Source organism: Scyliorhinus torazame, chromosome 6 (assembly GCF_047496885.1).
Source record: "Scyliorhinus torazame isolate Kashiwa2021f chromosome 6, sScyTor2.1, whole genome shotgun sequence".
NCBI classification, from domain to species: domain Eukaryota; kingdom Metazoa; phylum Chordata; class Chondrichthyes; order Carcharhiniformes; family Scyliorhinidae; genus Scyliorhinus; species Scyliorhinus torazame.
In genome coordinates this window covers 143516312-143536937 of record NC_092712.1, presented here as the reverse complement: position 1 = coordinate 143536937, position 20626 = coordinate 143516312, and the positions used below count along the sequence as shown (strand labels likewise).

The window sequence follows — 20626 nt, the reverse complement described above, 5'->3', positions numbered from 1 at the left end:
CCCACAGTCCAAAGATGTGCAGGTTAGGTGGATTGGCCATGATAAATTGCCCTTGGTGTCCAAAAAGGGTTGGGTGGAGATTTAAATGTGATGCTGGTGCAGACTCGATGGGCCAAATGGCCTCCATTTTTTTGCACTATGTTTTGGCATTGTTTTGCACTATGTTTTGGGTTGTTGCTCAGTTTTGTATGCGGGTGAACTTTGTTCTTAATGGGAGATGGCGGGTGTAATTTTCTTCTTTGTGCTTGTTGGGGATTGTGATTTTTTTTTGCATATGTATATTCGAGCGGGTGTGGGAGGTGGAGGTCACTATGGACACTGAAAAGGCCTTTGACCGGGTGAAGTGGAAGTATTTGTGGGAGGTCCTTGGGTTTGGGCAGAGTAGACTGGGTCCGGTTGCTATACTAGGCGCCGGTAGCGTTGCGGTCGAAACGAGTGAGCTCAGACTATTTTAGACCGAGCCGGGGAAACCAGGCAGGTATGTCCACTCTCCCCACTGTTGTTTGCCTTGGCATTAGAGCCATTTGGTGATAGCCCTGTGAGCGTCAAAGGATGCAAGGGTCTAGTCCGGGGTGGGGGGGGGGGGGGAGAAAGAGAGCACAGGGTTTCGTTGTATGCGGACGTCGTGCTCCTGTATATTTCTGACCCGTTAGGGAGATAAGAGAGATTATGCGGATCCTAGGGGAGTTTAGCCGGTTCTCGGGGTATAAATTGAATATGAGAGACTTCCGGGTGCGGTGATGACCAGCTAAGCCGCACGTTTCGGCAGCTCCCGTTGGAATGGACTTTTGGGCTCTTGATAAGAGCCCCAACGGCAATTTTAAACGGCCAAAATCACTGTGCGGTGAAATAGAAGGGAATCCCCCCCGGACGTTGATGGACAAAGGAGAGGATAGCGGCAGGATTGCAGTGGATCCTTCGGAGCAGCGGCAAGGAAGGGAAGCTCGAAGCAAGATGGCGTCGGAAGGTGGCAGTTCGATATGGGGCCCGGAGCAACAAGAGTTCCTGCGGCGCTGTGTGGAAGAGCTGAAGAAGGAGGTGATGGCCCCGATGCTACAGGCGATTGAAGGGCTAAAGGAGGCGCAGAGGACCCAGTAGCTGGAGCTTCGGGTCGTGAAGGCAAAGGCTGCTGAAAATGAAGATGAAATTCAGGGCCTGGTGGTGAAGACAGAGATGCACGAGGCGCAGCACAAGGTGTGTGGAGAGGTTGGAAGCCCTGGAGAATAATTCTAGGAGGAAGAATCCAAGAGTCTTAGGTCTTCCCGAGGGCGCAGAGGGGGCGGACGTCGGGGCATATGTGAGCACGATGCTTCACTCGCTAATGGGATCGGAGGCCCCGACGGGCCCTTTGGAGGTGGAGGGAGCTTATCGAGTTATGGCGTGAAGACCAAGGGCAGGAGAAATACCTCGAGCCATAGTGGTGAGGTTTCACCACTATAATGACAGAGAGTTGGTCCCAAGATGGGCGAAGAAAACTTGGAGCTGCAGGTGGGAGAACGCGGTGATCCGCGTATACCAGGATTGGAGTGCAGAGCTGGCGAGAAGGAGGGCAAGTTTCAATCGGGCTAAGGCGGTGCTTCACAAAAAGGTGAAATTTGGAATGCTGCAACCTGCGAGACGGTGGGTCACATACCAAGGGAAGCACCACTACTTTGAGACGGCAGAAGAGGCGTGGACATTCATAGTGGACGAGAAGCCGGAATAGTCTGGCGAGAGAAAGAGCTTCTGGGGCAAAGTGGTGGGGTGACTATGTGGGATGAGGAAGGGGGGAATGATTGTCAATTGTCAACTCTTTAATCCTGTAAATTTTCTCTCTTCCCCTTGTTTGGGGGGGGGGGGGGGGGGGGGGGGGAAAGAGTATGAGGAACTGTGGGCGCCGGTGGGTAGGAAAGCGGGGCTGAGTGGGAAACACGGGCCTCGTTCCCGCGCTATGGTAATTAAGGCGGGAACAGGGACGCAGGAAGGTGGGGGCCTCGCACAGTGAGAGGCCGAGGGCAAACGGGGAAGCAGAGGTCAGCCAGAGTTCGCTGACTTCTGGGAGCAACATGGGGGGTGTAATTATGCTAGAGGGGGATCTAGCGGAGGGGCGGGGGAGCTAACTGGGTTGCTGCTGCTAAGGGGAAGGGGGAGCTGTTATGGGGCGGGGTGGTCGAGGCGGGAGGGCACCGTCGGTGGGATATACGGGTACGTGTGAACCGGGTGAGGAGCTGGGTAAAAAAGGGGATGGCAGGTCGACAAGGGGGGGGGGGTAAAGAGCCCCCCAACCCGGTTGATCACGTGGAACGTGAGAGGGCTGAATGGGCCGATTAAAAGGGCGCGGGTACTCGCACACCTAAAGAAATTAAAGGCAGATGTGGTTATGTCGCAGGAGACGCACCTGAAATTGACAGATCAGGTCAGACTACGTAAAGGATGGGTGGGACAGGTGTTTCATTCGGGTTTGGATGCGAAGAATATGGGGGGGTGGCTATTTTAGTGGGGAAACGGGTACTGTTTGAGGCAAAGACCATAGCGGCGGACAGTGGGGGTAGATAAGTGATGGTGAGTGGCAGACTGCAAGAGGAGGCGGTGGTCCTGGTGAACGTATACGCCCCGAACTGGGATGATGCATACTTCATGAGGCGTATGTTGGGGCGTATCCCGGACCTGGAGGCGGGAAAGTTGGTAATGGGGGGAGATTTCAATACAGTGCTTGATCCAGGGCTGGACCGGTCGAGGTCCAGGACCGGGAGGAGGCCGGCAGCGGCCAAGGTGCTTAAGGCCTTCATGGAGCAGATGGGAGGAGTAGATCCTTGGAGATTTATCAGACCAAGGAGTAAGGAGTTCTCATTCTTCTCCCATGTTCACAAGGTATATTCACGGATAAACTTTTGTGTCCTGGGAAGCGCACTGATTCCGAAGGTGACAGGGACGGAGTACACAGCCATAGCCATCTCAGACCACGCTCCACACTGGGTAGATCTGGAGGCAGGAGAGGAAAAGGAACAGCACCCACTCTGGAGAATGGATATGGGCCTGTTGGCGGATGAGGGGATATGTCTAAGGATGAGGGGGTGTATTGAAAGGGAGACAATTGAATGCTAATATACGGAGGCTGCTGGGGGTGATGATGATGCCCCCACCGGAGGGGGAGGCGGAGATAGTGGTGGCGATGGATGCAGAGAAAGCATTTGATAGAGTGGAGTGGGACTACCTGTGGGAAGTACTGAGGAGATTTGGATTTGGAGAGGGGTTCATTAGATGGGTCCAGCTCCTGTACAGGGCCCCGGTGGCAAGTGTGATTACAAATAGGCAACGATCTGACCACTTCCCGACTATATAGGGGTACAAGACAGGGATGTCCCCTGTCCCCGTTACTGTTTGCGTTGGCAATTGAGCCACTGGCCATAGCGCTGAGGGGCTCCAGGAAGTGGAGGGGGGTACTTAGAGGAGGAGAAGACCATCAGGTGTCATTATACGCGGATGATTTGTTGTTGTATGTCGCGGACCCAGTGGAGGGGATGCCCGAGATAATGCAGACACTCAGGGAGTTTGGAGAATTTTCAGGATATAAATTGAATATGGGGAAGAGTGAACTGTTTGTGATGCACCCCGGGGAACAGGGCAGGGGAATAGACGATTTACCATTGAGGGTAACAAGGGATTTCCGGTATTTAGGGATCCAGGTGGCCAGGAACTGGGGAACCTTGCATAAGCTTAACTTGGCACGACTGGTAGAGCAGATGGAAGAGGACTTTAAGAGGTGGGACATGGCGCCCCTGTCATTGGCGGGCAGGGTGCAGGCAGTTAAAATGGTGGTCCTTCCGAGGTTTCTTTTTGTGTTCCAGTGCCTCCCTGTACTGATTACAAAGGCCTTTTTTAAGAAGGTGGACAAGAGTATTATGAGCTTTGTGTGGGCTGGAAAGACCCCAAGAGTAAAGAGGGGGTTCCTGCAGCGCAGTAGGGACAGAGGGGGACTGGCACTGCCGAGTAAGTGATTATTATTGGGCCGCCAACGTGTCAATGATATGCAAGTGGATGAGGGAAGGGGAAAGAACGGCGTGGAAAAGACTGGAGATGGCGTCCTGTAGGGGAACTAGTCTAAAAGCACTGGCGACGGCGACGGCGCCGTTCTCCCCGAAAAAATACACCACAAACCCAGTGGTGGTGGCAACTCTGAAGATTTGGGGGCAGTGGAGACGACATAAGGGAGTGACGGGTGCCTCAGTGTGGTCCCCGATAAGGAACAACCATAGGTTCGTCCCGGGAAGGATAGATGGGGGATTTAAATCTTGGCAGCGAGCAGGAATTGCGAAATTGAAGGACTTGTTCTTAGACAGGACGTTCGCGAGTCTGGGAGCACTGACAGAAAAATACGGGTTGCCACCTGGGAATGCATTTCCCTATATGCAAGTGAGGGCATTTGTGAGGCAACAGGTGAGGGAATTTCCGCAGCTCCCGGCGCAAGAGATCCAGGACAGTGATTTCGGGGGCATGGGTGGGTGATGGTAGGGTGTCAGATATATATAGGGAAATGAGAGACGAGGGGGAGACGATGGTAGAGGAGCTGAAGGGAAAATGGGAGGAGGAGCTGGGGGAAGAGATTGAGGAGGGGCTGTGGGCAGATGCCCCAAGTAGGGTAAACTCTTCGTCCTCGTGTGCCAGGCTCAGCGTGGTACAATTCAAGGTTCTACACAGGGCGCATATGACTGGAGCAAGGCTGAGTAGATTTTTTGGAGTGGAGGATAGGTGCGGGAGATGCGCGGGAAGCCCAGCGAACCACACCCACATGTTTTGGTCATGTCCGGTATTGCATGGGTTCTGGGTGGGTGTGGCAAAAGTGATTTCAAAGGTGGTGGGGGTCCGGGTCGAACCAGGCTGGGGGTTGGCTATATTTGGGGTTGCAGATGAGCCGGGAGTGCAGGAGGTTAGAGAGGCCGATGTATTGGCCTTTGCGTCTCTAGTAGCCCGGCGAAGGATTCTACATGTGGAAAGAAGCTAAGCCCCCGGGTGTGGAGGCCTGGATCAATGACATGGCAGGGTTTATAAAATTGGAGCGGATAAAGTACGCACTAAGAGGTTCGGCTCAAGGGTTCACCAGGCGGTGGCAACCGTTCCTCGACTATCTCGCAGAGCAACAAGGGAAAATAGGAAAGGTAGCAGCAGCAACCCAGGGGGGAGGGGGGGGGCTCATTTGGGTCCTCATTTGGGTCCTCAGGGGTTTTATGTGTGTTTATATATTAGTTATTTATATTAGATGTTACGAAGTTACTATTTCTGTTGTTTTTTATTTTGTTGTTGGCAGTTGCCGTTAGTTCGCATATTATTTATTTAAAAAAACGATCAATGTATATATTACTACAAAGTTGTAAAATGGAAAATTTTTGTTTGATCGAATAACTTTAATAAAATATATTTATTTTTTAAAAAGTCAAACTCCTACTACTGTATGAGAAGGTGGCAAGTTGTTGGGGGCGAACAAAGAGTGAACCAGGCAGGGACATTTCCTTCAGAATACTGAGAGGGGAGAAGGAAGATGTATTTAGTGGTGGCATTACACAGGAGGTAGAGGAGGATCCTTGTAATGTGGAGGCTGTGGGGTGGAAACCTTCTTTATTTGCCACTTCGGAAACCTTCTTTGTTTGCCACTTCAATTCACCACAGTTCTCACGCTCACATTTTCGGTCCTCAGCATATTGCAATGTTCCAGTGAAGCCGAACGCAAGCGTGAGGAACAGCACCTTATTGTACGATTAGTCACTTTCCCATCTTCTGGATTCAACATGGAAGTTAAACAATTTCAGATCATGGAACTCTGCCCTCCATTTTGATTCACTTTTCTTTTTTGCTGGGTGCATTTCTGTACCTGTTTTTCATGCTATTGCTTTCACGCATAGCTGTGCTTTATTCTACCCTTAAGACTTACTCTGGACTAATGCTTTGTTTTTTTAGTACAACAATGAACACTTTCTTCGCCTTTCATTCCATGATATCTTTGTCACTTAATTTCCCGCTTTTAACCCATGTGACCTTTCTTACAGTTCGACTTGACCCTGGCCCTTTTTCAACAGCATTAAACCAATCACATTTCTACATCTCTTCGGTTCCAAAGATGGAGGATATTGGGCTCAAAACATGATTGCCACCATAATTGCCACCAGACCTGCAGAGCTCTGACAGCGCTTGATAATGCTTTGAGAATTCTGATGATCATAAAAGGCTCGATATAAAATTGACTTTTCACAGAGCAGTAGAAAAGGCGTGGACTAAAATGGTAAATACTGCAAATGCACAAAATCAAAACAAATTGGAAAATTATGAAAACATTCAGCAGTTCAGACAGCACCTTGGAGCAAGAACAGAGTTAATATGTCAGGTTGATGACCTAGTATCAGAACTAGATGTAATTGAAGATTCGTCAGTTTTGCAGAAAGCATCGGGAAAAGGGAGAATGGTAGAACAAAGAGGTCGCCATAGGCGTTACAACATCCTGGCAAGCACACAGTCAATTCCAGCCCCACTCATTCCGGAGTCACAAAACAAGTGAATTAACCAATAATTCTTATAAAATTCCTGAAATCTTTTGGCGCTTAGCTTCCCAATAATTAATCACCAGGTATTGGATTGCATTTGTTTTACTGTCACATGTGCAGAGGTACAGTGAAAAGCATTGTTCTGCATACAGTCCAGACAGATCATTCCATACATGAAAAATACATAGGACATGTCAAATACACAGGCAACAGGTGAGCTTACGGAGTGCAGTCCTACTCAGTAGAGAAGATGTGTGAAGAGATCAGATCAGTCCATAAGAGTCAATCAGGAGTCTGGTAACAGCGGGGAAGAGGCTGTTTTTAACCTGTTTGTGCATGTTCTCGTACTTTGTATCTCCTGCCTGCTGGAAGAAGCTGGAAGAGTGAATAAGCCAGGTGGGAGGGGTCTTTGATTAGGCTGCTTGCTTTCCCAAGACAGAGGAAGGTGTAAACAGAGTCAATGGATGGGAGGCGGGTGTCATGTTCTGTAGACTGGCCGAAGTGAATGAACTACAGAACACGTAGTTTTAAATAAATTATAGAACAAACTGCGTGATAAGATAACTAGGATAAATTACTAAAAAACACTAAACAGCTCGCATGGAACTACTGGAAATACATCTCCCACCCAACACGACCAACTCCCAAATCACATGGCAACGTGATGGGGTTGCAATGCCATCTAGTGGTCAGAGGTTGTGCATATTATGTACAAACTTACATTATGCATATCACAGCGTGTTCACGACTCTGTAGTTTCTTACGGTCTTGGGCCGAGCAGTTGCCATACCAGGCTGTGACGCAGCCAGATAGGATGCATTCTATGGTGCATCTGTAAAAATTGGTAAAAGTCAATGCGGACATGCCAAATTTCCTTAGTTTCCTGAGGAAGTATAGGCGCTGTTGTGATTTCTTGGTCATAGCGTTGACATGGGTGGACCAGGACAGATAGTTAGTGATGTGCACACCGAGGAATTTGAAGCTGTTAACCATCTTGACCTCGCACCATTGATGCAGCCAGGGGTGTGTACAATACTTTGCTTCCTGAAGTCAATGACCAGCTGTTTAGCTTTGCTGACACGGAGGGAGAGATTGGTGGCATTACACCACTACAGTAGGTTCTCCATCTCACTCCTGTATTCTGATAGATTGTTGTTCGAGATCTGACCCACTACAGTCGTGTCATCAGCAACCTTGCAAGTGGAGTTGGAGACATATTTTCCCACACAGTCTGTGTTTAGGGAGTATAATAGTGGGCTAAGTACGCAGCCTTGTGGGGCCCCAGTATTAAGGACCAGCGTGGAGGTGTTGTTGTTTATTCTTACTGATTGTGGTCTATGGGTCAGGCAGACAAGTATCCAGTTGCAAAGGGTGGAGCCAAGTCCTAGGTTTTGGAGCTTTGACATGCGCTTGGCTGGGATTTGTGTTGAAGGCGGAGCTATAATAAATGAATAGGAGTCTGACGTAGGAGTCCTTGTTGTCGAGATGCGGCAGGGAAGGAAAGCCAGGGAGATGGCATCGGATTGGTTGTGGCGCTATGTGAATTGCAGTTGATCAAGACATTCTGGGAGGATGGAGTTCATGTGTCTCATGACCAACCTCGCAAACATTTCATATAATGATAGTGTCAAGGCCACCAGATGGTCGTCATTGAGACACAATGACTGGTTCTTCTTTGGCAGCAGTATGACGGTGGTGGTTTGAAGAAGGTGGAAACCTCAGAATGGAATAGAGAGAGGTTGAAGATGTCCTTGAACAAATCTGCCAGTTGGTCCACGCAGGATCCGAGTGGACATCCAGGGACCCAGTCAGGACCTGTCGCTTTCAGAGGGATCACTTTCAAAAAAGCCGATGTGACTTCAGAAGCTGTGACGGTAGGTATGGGTGTGTCCACGGCTGCTCGAACCGAATGGAAGGGTGTGCTGCTGTCGGATATTCTACTTGGCTTTGCTTTGTCACACGCACACAATCACCAAAGCATAGCCTTTTGGCCAACTCACTGGCCTCCTGCCAAAATTGTCAAACCAAGTCATCACTTTTGTCAGCCAATCCACAGTCATCAAGGTGAACTGGCACAGGTCTTTCTGGTTTCTTCTGTTTGCATTAAAGGCAAAGGCCACTTTCCTTAAAGACACATGTCCATTGATCATCCATGAATCAAAAGTGACTATTGTATCTGTACTCAAGATGTCTCTTTGCTCCTCTATCTCACTTACATCGTTTTCCTTCCCCCCCCCCCCCCCCCCCCCAAAGTATTCAACTCACCTCATGTAAAACCTCACATTTGTTAAAACACATTTGCCAATGATATACCCAAGAATGACTTCTTGTAATGTGTAATGTTCCACAGTATAGACTACCGTAAATCACAGCATACAAGTCGACCTGGCGTACAATTGAACCCATTTTTCAGGCTCCAAAAACAAGAAACGGAACAAAGACTGTTTCACGTATCCCAAAAAAGACAGGCACATCTCAGACCATATAAATTCCCAAGGAAGTGACTACAGTTAAAGGAAAATTGCAATATTTCATAATTGGAGGAAGTAACTGGAGTTAAAGGAGAACTTATTCAACGTAAGAAAAAGTTTCGCTAAGAGGAAGGAACTGCTTAAGCCTCCAACCAAGGAAGCATCAGAGGAAGAGCGAGAGAGAGAGAGCATTCAAGTGCAGTGTATAGCATTAAGCATGGAACTTGCAAGTGCTGAGAGCAGTGGTTCGCGGAGCAGTGAATATCATGGAAGATATCTGTAAACTTGGATCTGAAACAAAGAAAATGGGCATGTTTCTACCCACCATAATTGCGTATTAATCCTTGCCAAACTACTCAAAAGTAACATGTTAAAGACACAAAACATTCCAGAGAAGTGGGAAATTGAACTCAAGGATATTATAAAATAAATAATACTGGAGAAATTAATGGAATTCAATCCTCTGACCTGGTGATCTGCATCCTAGGGTTATGAAAGAGATAGCTGTAATGGCAGTGGGAACATGATTTTATTCTTAGAGTTCCTAGATTCACATACAATCCCCATTGATTGGAAAGTAGCAAGCATAAGCCCATTAGTGGGAACGACATGTCGGTTGACCATATCGTAAGTGTAGAAAATGCTAGGATCTGATGAGGGACACAATAACAGAGCACTCATAAAATGATTAGGTAGAGGCATAGATTTTGAAAGGGAAATGTTTGAGGTTGCAACTAACATGGTGAATGAGGCAGTACCAGAGGATGCAATGCATTTGGATTTTAAATAAATTAAGATACCACACACATTATTACAGAAATACGAGATTGGGGAGTAATACTAGTATGGGTTGAGGATTGGTTAATCGACAGAAAGCAAAAAGAGTAGAAATAAAAAGGGGAATTAGCACTGCCTAGGAAGGTAGTGAAGGCTGGAAACCTCAAGTTTTAAAAAGCACTTGGATGAGCATGTGAAACACCATCACATCCAAGGATAAGGGACAAGTGCTAGTAAGTGGGATTAGCGCTAGATATGGGGTAGTTGTCAAGAGCAGACTCGATGGGCCAAAGGGCCTTTTCTGTACTGCACAATTATTGCAGGCTGGTTGGCTGCAACTAGAAAGGCATCAAGCTTTGATCACAGGTATAATCCATACAGGTTTGATGATACAAGGTGAGGCGAGGTGGGAAGAAATGCTATAAAGAGGAGAGGGAGGGGCTGCAAAAGGGAATAAACACAGTTTTTAATGACTGGGCATGAACGTGGCAGATCTCCATTCAGAAGATGGCGGTGAGCCGGCTTCTTGAACCACTGCAGTCCATGTGATGTAGGTACTTCACAGTGCTATTAGGAAGGGAATTCCAAGATTTTTACCCAGTGATAGTGAAGGAACAGCAATATAGTGGCAAGTCAGCATGGTGTGGGGCTTGGAGGGGAACGTGCAGGTGCTGATGCTCCCATGCATCTGTTGTTCTGTCTTTCTGGGTGCTAGGGGTCATCAGTTTGGAAGGGGTTATCAAAAGGAGCTTTGGTAAGTTGCCATGGTTCATCTTGAAAATGGTACACATTGCTGCACGTGTGGTGAAGGGAATGAATATTAAAGGTGATGGAGTATACCAATCAAGCGGTTGCTTTGTAAGTAGCAAGTTACTTGCCATAATTTCCAGAGTGTGTTTTCATGCCTTCTGCTATTGAGACAATTTCCTAAGCAGGTCAGTGGTGTGCTTTCAGTCCCATAGGATCCAACTGTAGCTGTTTAGATGAGGGGCTTAATCAAGTGTCTTTCATAGAATTTACAGTGCAGAAGGAGGCCAGTCAGCCCATCGAGTCTGCACCGGCTCTTGGAAAGAGCACCGTACCCAAGCCCGCCCCTCCACCCTATCCCCATAACCCAGTAACCCCACCCAACACTACGGCCAATTTTGGACACCAAGAGGAATTTATCATGGCCAATCCACCTAACCTGCACATCTTTGGACTGTGTGAGGAAACCGGAGCACCCAGAAAAAATCCACGCAGACATGGGGAGAACGTGCAGACTCTGCACAGACAGTGACCCAAGCCGGGAATCGAACCTGGGACCCTGGAGCTGTGAAGCAATTGTGCTAACCACAATGGTACCGTGCTTTCTTCTGACAGTCCTTACAAATAACACCCATAAACATTCCACTGTCCAGTTATTTGATGACTCAATCAGTAGTTCAGATCGAACCAGGAGAGAGCAGCAGGTTGATTTGGATGCTGATAACTTCATGACACTGATGACTGTTTAATGTGCTTGTGTATTTGGTTTTCTTTGTACTATCCACTGTTTTAGTTGTATTTGTATCGATATTTTGTAGCGAAAAGGTGCTTGTGTGTATGGCACGGTGCCTTTTTCTTGTCGATTACTGGTTACTGTGATTTGTGGACTCTTCAGTTGTTTGATTTTCTCTTTTGTATCAAGGTATTGTTCACTGTTATTAAATAAAATATTCAGAAATTCATTTTGGTTCTCACCTGATAAAGTGATAAAATAAAGGTGGATTTATTTTCTCCTCAAATATCAAATGGCAGGTCAGAATCTATAACAAGGGGGGTCAAGAAACCTTACTGCAATTGTTCATGATCTTAAGATCACACACAGTAGTACTGCGTTGGTCTCTTTACCCAAGGAAGGATCCAGAGTGCATAAGCAGGAGGGAATTTCACCATGTGGAAAGGGTAAGACTAGGCATGTATCCCATGGAGTTTCTAATTGACAAAATTATTACAGGACTTTACAGGGTGCCTCTACCTTGCACGACCAAGTCACAGTCCAAGAATAAAGGATTGGCCATTTAGGACCGAGGGGAAAAGTTTCTTCACTCGGCTAGCAGATGCTTAGAATTCTCTACTCCAAGACACGCGTATGCTCAACTTGTTGAGTATATCCATGACCTTAGCCAAACATCTACCAATTTCAAAGAAATATGGGGATAGTGCAGGAAGATGGAATGGTGGGGAAATCAGCTGTAATCATACTGAATGGCAAAACACACACAAAGGGCCTCCAATTGACCTCGTGGTCCAAGGCTTGAAATCAGGTTGTCTGCAAGGGGCGTCAGTCATGGAGACAAATGAATGTTTCACCAAAACACACTCCCCGCCTCACCGACTCCCCCCAGTGTGGCAGGGGAGCTTGTTTTGGTCAAACATTCTTCTCCCATTTTCTGTATACACAAAAAAACTAGCACATTGTTTTAATGCTTTTAATAATTAAAGTAGTCAAACTACTGCTTTGAGTTTCACTGTTAAACAAACCATGTCTTTTGAAAACCAAAGAGAAAATGCTGGAAAATCTCAGCAGGTCTGGCAGCATCTGTTGGGAGAGAAAAGAGCTAACGTTGAGTCCAGATGACCCTTTGTCAAAGCAGGTCTTTTCTAATACCACACGGTATCAATTCTGCATTGGTTCTGTATAATGAACCCATTACTAATCTTTATGCCATACAGATTCATTTAAGACAAGTGAAATCACCATAACAGCAACACAATAGTAATTGTTGGGCCAAAGTTCAAATTCCATTCTAAATTAGACTTCTTTTGGAAGGTGAGGTTTGACAACTGATTAATTAGCCCAGATAATCTATAAAACAGTGAATGAATGCACTTTTTGTGATGACATTTAGAACAGAAAACTGATGTACTATTCCTCAGCATTGCTGCCAAAGAACATCATAGAATCATACAATCATAGAATTTACAGTGCAGAAGGAGGCCATTCAGCCCTTACAAAGAGCACCCTACTGAAGCCCACGTATCTACCCTATCCCCATAACCCAGTAACCCTCACTTAACATTTTTGGGATACTGGAGGGCAATTTAGCATGGCCAATTCACCTAACACACACATCTTTGGACTGTGGGAGGAAACCAGAGCACCCGGAGGAAACCCACGCAGACACAGGGAGAACGTGCAGATTCCGTAAAGACAGTGACCCAAGCCGGGAATCGAACCTGGTACCCTGGAGCTGTGAAGCAACTGTGCTAGCCACTATGCTGCCCATTGATCAGAATGACAAGCATGTCCACGTTCATGGCTATTCTAATTGTCCATTATTTTGTGGTGTAGTGAGGGCTTTTCAAAAAAGTGGGAACATGTATAGATCAGGAAACAAAAAAAAACAAACCAAGAAAGAAATGGTCCATTTAAATGAAGTTTGAAGTTTCAATTTATTCACTGACCAACAGTCTTCATATATACATGGTCAAAATCTTGAAATGCGAAAGCTACATTTTTTTTTTTTTAGAATCAGTCAAGAAAATCTTTCCAAATTACAAAACTGCATCGGTAACAATCCTTTTTACCACTATACCCAGCACACATCCTTCCAACAAGTTAAAATATTTCATTAGTAATCAACTGCCCATGATGGTGTTTGAAGTATGAGAGCAATAGGATTAATATGGAACTACAAAAGAGTGACACAGAACAATCTCAACATCAATGTACATAACTAGGGAATTTCATTGTTAAAAAGTGTGTTCACCTCGTTTTTAATCAAACACTTGGGTGCTCAATTGCTACATTTATTTCCAATTAAAGACAGAACTGTTCTCCAAAAAACTGCTGATTCAGCTGTACGTTTGAAGCAGACATTAAGAAACGATTAAGAAACTCTTTCTGGGCCTTTGAACATTCCCCAAAAGTTCACAAGGCCATTTCAATATTCAAGCTTTGTTTGTTTTAAAAAGGAAAATAATTCTTGGGAAGGTTAGTAAATATGCACTTTTTAAACAAGCAGCCATGTGAAACGGTTTGGCTTCACTACCTTGAATCAATAGTTCCACAATCTTATCTACCATTGCCAATCTTCACTTCACTTATACCCACCCCCAAAACAAACTAAGTGCAATCAATCAAGGGAAAGTAGAGTTGACCGCTGGAAACGTCGCTTCATATAGTCACTTATTTTCGAATAAAATGTAATGCTGCATCCGTTCTCTTATCTATAAACTTACATTCAGAAAGTTTGAATTTCAACGATACCGAGGATATTCAAAGCTTCACAGCTCGGTACTTAAATTGTTGTTTCACATCTATCCATTCCAATCGTCTGCAGCTAATAGCTACAGACATTAAATATCAATATCAAATGCAGTTTTCCACCCAAGTGGAAGTGACGTTAACATTTTTAGCAAAGAAGTTGCTTCATTTGCTGTAAAACGCTGTTACATTCGCCGCAGTAATTCAACTGGGACACACACACACACACACGATGAGTAAAGGAGCCAGACTTTCCAAACAATATCTTTGATGTCACCAAAGAAAACGCATATATTTAACAAATTAACCCCATCCTCGTTTCCCTTTTTAAAGCACCAATCCCAGGGCCCACAGTTTGTAAACTGTTTAAAGGGATACCTGAGGTAGTTCGGTATCACGAGGCCCTTCCCCGATTCTAATTAACGAAGTATCTCGAAGTCAGGAGAATACGTTATACGAAACAGGGTTACAAGAGCCAAAAAAAGGTTTTGACGAAATGCCACAACTCGCAGCAATTAAGCCTCCTTCACCAGCGTAACTTTTCTTAGTTCCTTTTCATCTACTGGATTCGCCAGTGGAAGCGTGCAATGGAATGAAACAGCGAAATTAAAGTGAAAAGCTTACTTTAAAAAGAGAGTTGTTTGTGTGTGCGCGCGCGCGGTCTGTACTTTTTAAACGAAGTTGAACTCAGGTTTCCAGCTCCACTGGATGCCGACTGTACCTCACTGCGTACATGCACCGACCGCAGCGCCTCCACCTCAAAAACATAGGATGCGGGCTTTAAAACACTGCCAGACAATCCTCGCCACTACTTTACACACTGCACACCAATAGCCGGACATTCCACAATGCAGCAAAAACACTTTCCAACTGCTCCTCTCCTCCTCCCAAGCTCGCGCGCACACAAGCAGATTATTCACTGGGGAAGAAAAAATAAAAGTTAACGCCAATAGTGCACTTACTTCAATCCTATTCCTGCCAAGATGATGGTTTGATTTTTGTCCCTGCCCTGACCAACTGAGTGACTGTAACCACCACCCCTCAAACTGGCTCACTCGTATACTTGGTAACTCCTCCTCGCCGCGTGCACACGCTAGCTCCACAGGGCCACTTTAAAAAAAATGGCGACGCCGTGCACGGGCGCGCGCACAATCCCAACTTTTTGTCCTCCCCCCCCCCCCCCCCCTTTGTAAAAGTAACTGCCGCTGCGCGTGAGCACACGCGGCTGGAGCAACCGACTCCGCCCGCGCCAACACCAAACCGCCCTCCCTCGGGAAAGAAGATCCGCGGCTGTTGGGTTGAGGGGAATGGTCGATCCGGAACGACAAACGGAATAAAGTGCACCTGAATTTCCTCACCCAGCTCCCATCAAACATCTCCCTTGTGCAAATGGTGAAGGAACCCTGGTGACTGGATTAATATTCCACCACCCCCCTCCCGCCACACACGCACACAACGCGTGGGAAATTGCAGTCAAATTGAGTGGCGCACACGCCGAGTAGCGACCTAAGGAGACAGGGTTAAAACTCTGAAGCTCTTCTTCTCGCCTTGCAAAATACTAGTGATGGTGCAATTTCGGGAGGACACGTAAAATGTGGTGTCCGATACGTCAGCATCGCCTACCTCCTCGAATACTTGCGGCCGGCCGAAGGTGTAATGTAAAATGTCCTGCGTGCTCAGACCTAAACCGTGTACGTATATGGTTACAGCCGCTGAGCTCCACGTCTTTGGTGCTCCCCTGTCCTACTCCACGCTGATAGATGCCTGGCTTTTCAAAGGTTACACATTATTTTTCCGCACTTTGCTTTGCAAATTTCCGGTTGAGTAGTGCACGCACATGGCAACGCTGCAGGCATCCTCTTGATAAGGAGTTCTCTCCTAGGACAACCAAACATGTTTATGACGGGACAGCAATCCGGCAGCCAAAAGGGACGGCGACACTCGGGCTTGTCCTGCCTTTGGGAGTCTTCCTGTGCAGCTTTGACGGAAAGTTTCCACTCGGACCCAAAAGTTTAAACCGAGCCATAATTGATCATATCTGGAAGAGCCTCGTAATCCTCTATTTTGCTGCTCCTTCCCTTCGTATTCCCACTTTCTTACGACCCCAGAATTCATTTTCACGGAGGTTATTTATCTTTGATGGGATAGGTATTTACAGTCCCCTTGCAGTGTTGCCCAGCTTGCAGATTGAACACTTCTCCAGCAGTCCATGAATTGCTAACTGCCAGCTGTGGTGTGCTCCTCTGACGTCCATAGTTGATCCAGAAAGACGCTTATTAGCTGTTCTAATCTCAAAACCAGATGTGTTTTCGCCTCGTCAAGATTTGAGAAAAAGATAGGCCAAGCGAAACATTTCACAAACAATACAGCGTAAACTAAACTATATACTGAAGAAAGACGCTTATACTCTTTTGTTAGCTACCGTGCAAAAGCAGTGTTAATTTTGAAAGGTAAGTCGATCTCGCTTCACAGTGAAGATCAGTAGCAATACCCCGATCAAGTGTGTGATCAAGACAAGGGATAGTGGCTTCGAGCAACTCAAAATTGCCAAATTATAAATTAGACCCCACTATTTACCTTATGAAATGAAATGAAAATGAAAATCGCTTATTGCCACAAGTCGGCTTCAAATGAAGTTACTGTGAAAACCCCCTAGTCGCCACATTCCGGCGCCTGTTCTTTATCTAATACAGTTTGTTTTGAGAGGAATACATGTTGCGGAAATGTATTTAAAATATGGAAATACGGTGGTAGTTTTTAAGAGCAATGTTGTTCAAACCTTTTTGCCCAGGACCCATTTTTAACAACCAGTCATTCTTTGGGACCCGTGCCGGCCGACCTTCTTGACCCACTATTTTCACTGACCTTTAATGTGACAGGTGAGCTTCCTTAAGTCCTCGCAATCTCACTTGCTTTGTCATTCAGTGTTACATTTCTGCTAAGGACTTCAGCTGATGATTTAAGATCAAAAATCAAGAGGTTTGTCCTCAAACTCACCAGTTTTCAAATGCCTTTGAAGTTCTGAAGGTTTTAATCTTTCATTTGCCAGTATCTCCCTGCATATAACACACTCTGTTATATATAACATAATCCTCCAGCCACGCTGTGCCAGAAAAACAGCTAGCCGCGACGTAGTGTGGCCGTTGAAAGCTGGGAGACCCAGCTCCCAGGATCGACCAGGCTCGCAACACCTCACGAGATTCAACGCAACCTCTTGCGAGTTTCAACGCAATCTCGCGAGACGTTGCAAGGTGAATCCTGCCACAATGGGCGGAATTACGTTTTGGCAAATCTGCATATTAGAGCGAGGCAGTAAGCCTTACTGTAATATGCAGATTCCCAAGGTACCTGAGGCTTTGGGATTCAATCCCTTTGTCTCAGGGACCTTGGGCGAGCGGTGTTTAGGATTGAATGGCTGACCCTACGCCGCAGCAGTCACCCGAGCCATCTTCAAATTCATCTGGATATCCAAGATGGACCGTGTCCGAAGGGACACCATGTACAAACCTCTGGAGAAGGGAGGACTGAATGTACCTAACGCCTCCCTCATCCTGTTGGCCACCTTTGTGTCCAGCTGCATCAAGCTGTGCGTGGGCCCCCAGTATGCAAACACCAAGTGCCACTACATACTGAGGTTCTACCTGTCCCCAGTGTTACGAAGGATGGGCCTGGCCTCATTGCCGTGGAACGCTCCAAGTAGTTGGACCGTACCGTACCACCTGTCCTTCGTGGAAAAGTTTTTGAAGAAAAACACCTTTGACCACAAGGCAATGAAGCAGTGGTCAGCACGTAATGTCCTCGAGGCCCTCAGGGAAAAGGAAACCGTGGAGGACGTTGGATGGTTCCCTGAGCAGACTGCCAGAGTCATCTGGCAGAACGCCTCATCACCAGAACTTTCAAACAAGCACCAAGACATAGCTTGGCTGGTGGTGACAAGGGCCCTCCCTGTCAGATTCTTCATGCACACCCGAAGGCTCTGCGCCAATGCATGCTGGCCTCGGAGTGGCTGTGGGGGAAATGCGACGGTCACACACCTCCTTGTGGAGTGTGCCTTTGCAAAGAAGGTCTGGAGAGAGATGCAGTGGTATTTGTCAAGGTTTATCCCGAACAGATCTGTGACACAGGACTCTGTGCTCTACGGACTGTTTCCAGGGGGACACACCGAGACAAATATCAACTGCTGCTGGAAGGTCATCAACTCGGTGAAAGACGCTCTTTGGTCTGCCCGAAACTTGCTGATCTTCCAGTGCAAAGAATTGTCCTCGACCGAGTGTTGCAGACTGGCACATTCCAAGGTCCAGGACTAAGTGCTGAGGGACATACTCAAGCTTGGGGCAGCTGCCGCCAAGGCGCAATGGGGAAAGACCACTGTGTAAGGTCTTTCCAGCAAATGTACACCGAGGGGCGGGTAACAGTGTAAACCCCCCTCGGTCTGGACCACCAACACGCCAATGTATAAAACAAACATGACAATGTAAATATTTAAGAAGGAATTGTAATGTAAAGACTGATATGTATATAATATCAAAATTGAATGGAAGAAAGTCAAGGCAATGTGTAACTCTGCCAGAAATGTACAGTCAAGACAATTTGAAATGTTTCTGTAATGCTTATGATAAATTTTATGAATAAAGTATATTTTTTTGAAAAAAAAAAAATTGAATGGCTGCATAGAACCTTTTGCCGAGTCCATCAGGAAGGATCCGGTATAAGGGGAGTGACGATCCCAGGCAGTGGAGGCATGCAAGTCAAGGCCTCCCTGTACATGGACGACGTTGCCGTCTTCTGCTCGGATCCTGCGTCTGTACGCAGGCTCTTGACCACCTGCGACCAGTTTGAACTGGCCTCGGGAGCCAAGGTAAACCGTGGCAAGAGCGAGGCCATGTTCTTTGGGAACTGGGCCGACCGGTCCTTTGTCCCCTTCACTGTCTGGTCAGATTACCTGAAGGTGCTGGGGATATGGTTCGGAGCTGCTGGGGCTTGCACCAAAACCTGGGAGGAGCGCTTAGCAAAGGCAAGGCAGAAACTGGGCTGGTGGGAGCAACGCTCCCTCTCCATTGCGGGCAAAACCCTGGTCATCAGGTGTGAGGTACTCTCGGTGCTACTGCACGTGGTGAAGGTCTGGCCCATAACCCGACCCTACGCCGCAGCAGTCACCCGAGCCATCTTCAAATTCATCTGGAGATCCAAGATGGACCGTGTCCGAAGGGACACCATGTACAAACCTCTGGAGAAGGGAGGGCGGAACGTACCCAACACCTCCCTCATCCTGTTGGCCACCTTTGTGTCCAGCTGCATCAAGCTGTGCGTGGACCCCCTGTATGCAAACACCAAGTGTCACTACATACTGAGGTTCTACCTGTCCCCGGTGTTACGAAGGATGGGCCTGGCCTCATTGCCGCGGAAGGCAATGTGTAACTCTGCCGGAAATGTACAGTCAAGACAATTTGAAATGTTTCTGTAATGCTTATGATAAATTTTATGAATAAAGTATATTTTTTGGGGGGAAAAAATGGCACGGAGGCCCCCAGCTGCATGCCCTTCAGTCAGAGTAGTACCTTGGAACTGCTGGTGCCACCTGGGTACCCTGGAATTGCCAGTCTTGCACCCTGGCAATGCCACCTGGTGCCAGCCTGGTGCTACCAAGGACACTGCCAAGATGGCATTTTCTGCGCATGTACGATTGGGCCGTGGTTGCCCAATGTAGGTTTTGCTGGAGGTGGGGAACCATCCTGTGTTCCGTTTGGGCTGAGAGGTGGTCAGGGATTCTTTTGGGAGCCTTGGAGATCAGGACGCCATTTTAAAATGGCATCCAGATCCCTTGCCACAACGGGGAGTTCTAGCGAGTGGATCAGAGTTTTCAGCTTCTTCATGGGTTGTTCACCAGAGGCCCAGGCGTTCACACCAGCATTACGGGCAGCTATAAAATGGAGGGCGTGATATCAGTGTACCTGCTTTCTGCTGCTGTTTCTGGAGAGAAGACTATATCAATCTTTTTAAAGTATCTGCTCCTGGGTCGGCGCGCTGATGTCAGGAGGAGGTGGTCTACCTTGCTGGGCTCCGGGAGGCCTGCACACTGCTGAGGGGGCACTCTTGCGCAGGACAGCCGGCATTCTGAAAGCTGGTCATGGCCAGCATTTTTAAAAGCCATTTGCGGCCGTCGGGCACTTCTTCCCATAATTGGGAACGCCTTGACTGATGGTCCCTCGACCATCCTTACACCCGTCAGCGACCCAAACGCAGGTTGTGATCCTGAGTATGAAAATGACTGTTTTAAGAGTGCAATATCTACCGGTTAGAGGACAACTGTCAGACTTCGACATAAAACGGCTATGTATTCTCAATTTATCTCAGGCACCAGCTTCCCTCATCACTGTTAGATTTGGAAAAAAATATTGTTATTCAGTAATATCCCCTGGAAAGTGTACATGTGAGACTATCAGATGAGAATAGAACCTGGTTCAAGTGTGATGTTGCCCACAATGGAATAATCAGCACACACCCACTGTGTAGGCTCACCTGATTGACCATATGACAGTGGAGCAGAATTAGGCCACTCGGCCCAAGTCTGCTCCGCCATTCAATGATGGCGATATTTTCTCATCCCCATTCTCCTGCCTTCACCCCATAACCTC

At 47.1% G+C, this 20626-nt stretch overlaps 1 protein-coding gene across 6 annotated transcripts in view; it reads right to left on the bottom strand.

Annotated features, from left to right (window-relative positions):
- Positions 1 to 16190, bottom strand: part of grb10b (growth factor receptor-bound protein 10b) — a 484722-nt gene extending 468532 nt beyond the window's left edge. For 2 of the 6 annotated variants that reach the window (XM_072508843.1, XM_072508849.1), the window contains exon 1: positions 14954 to 15083. The gene's annotated coding sequence lies outside the window, so the exon portion shown is untranslated. Of the gene's footprint in view, positions 1 to 14615; positions 14635 to 14953; positions 15084 to 15614 lie in introns of those variants that run through there. The other 4 variants (XM_072508844.1, XM_072508852.1, XM_072508851.1 and 1 more) reach the window with 4 other exon arrangements.
- Positions 16191 to 20626: the final 4436 nt, after the last annotated feature.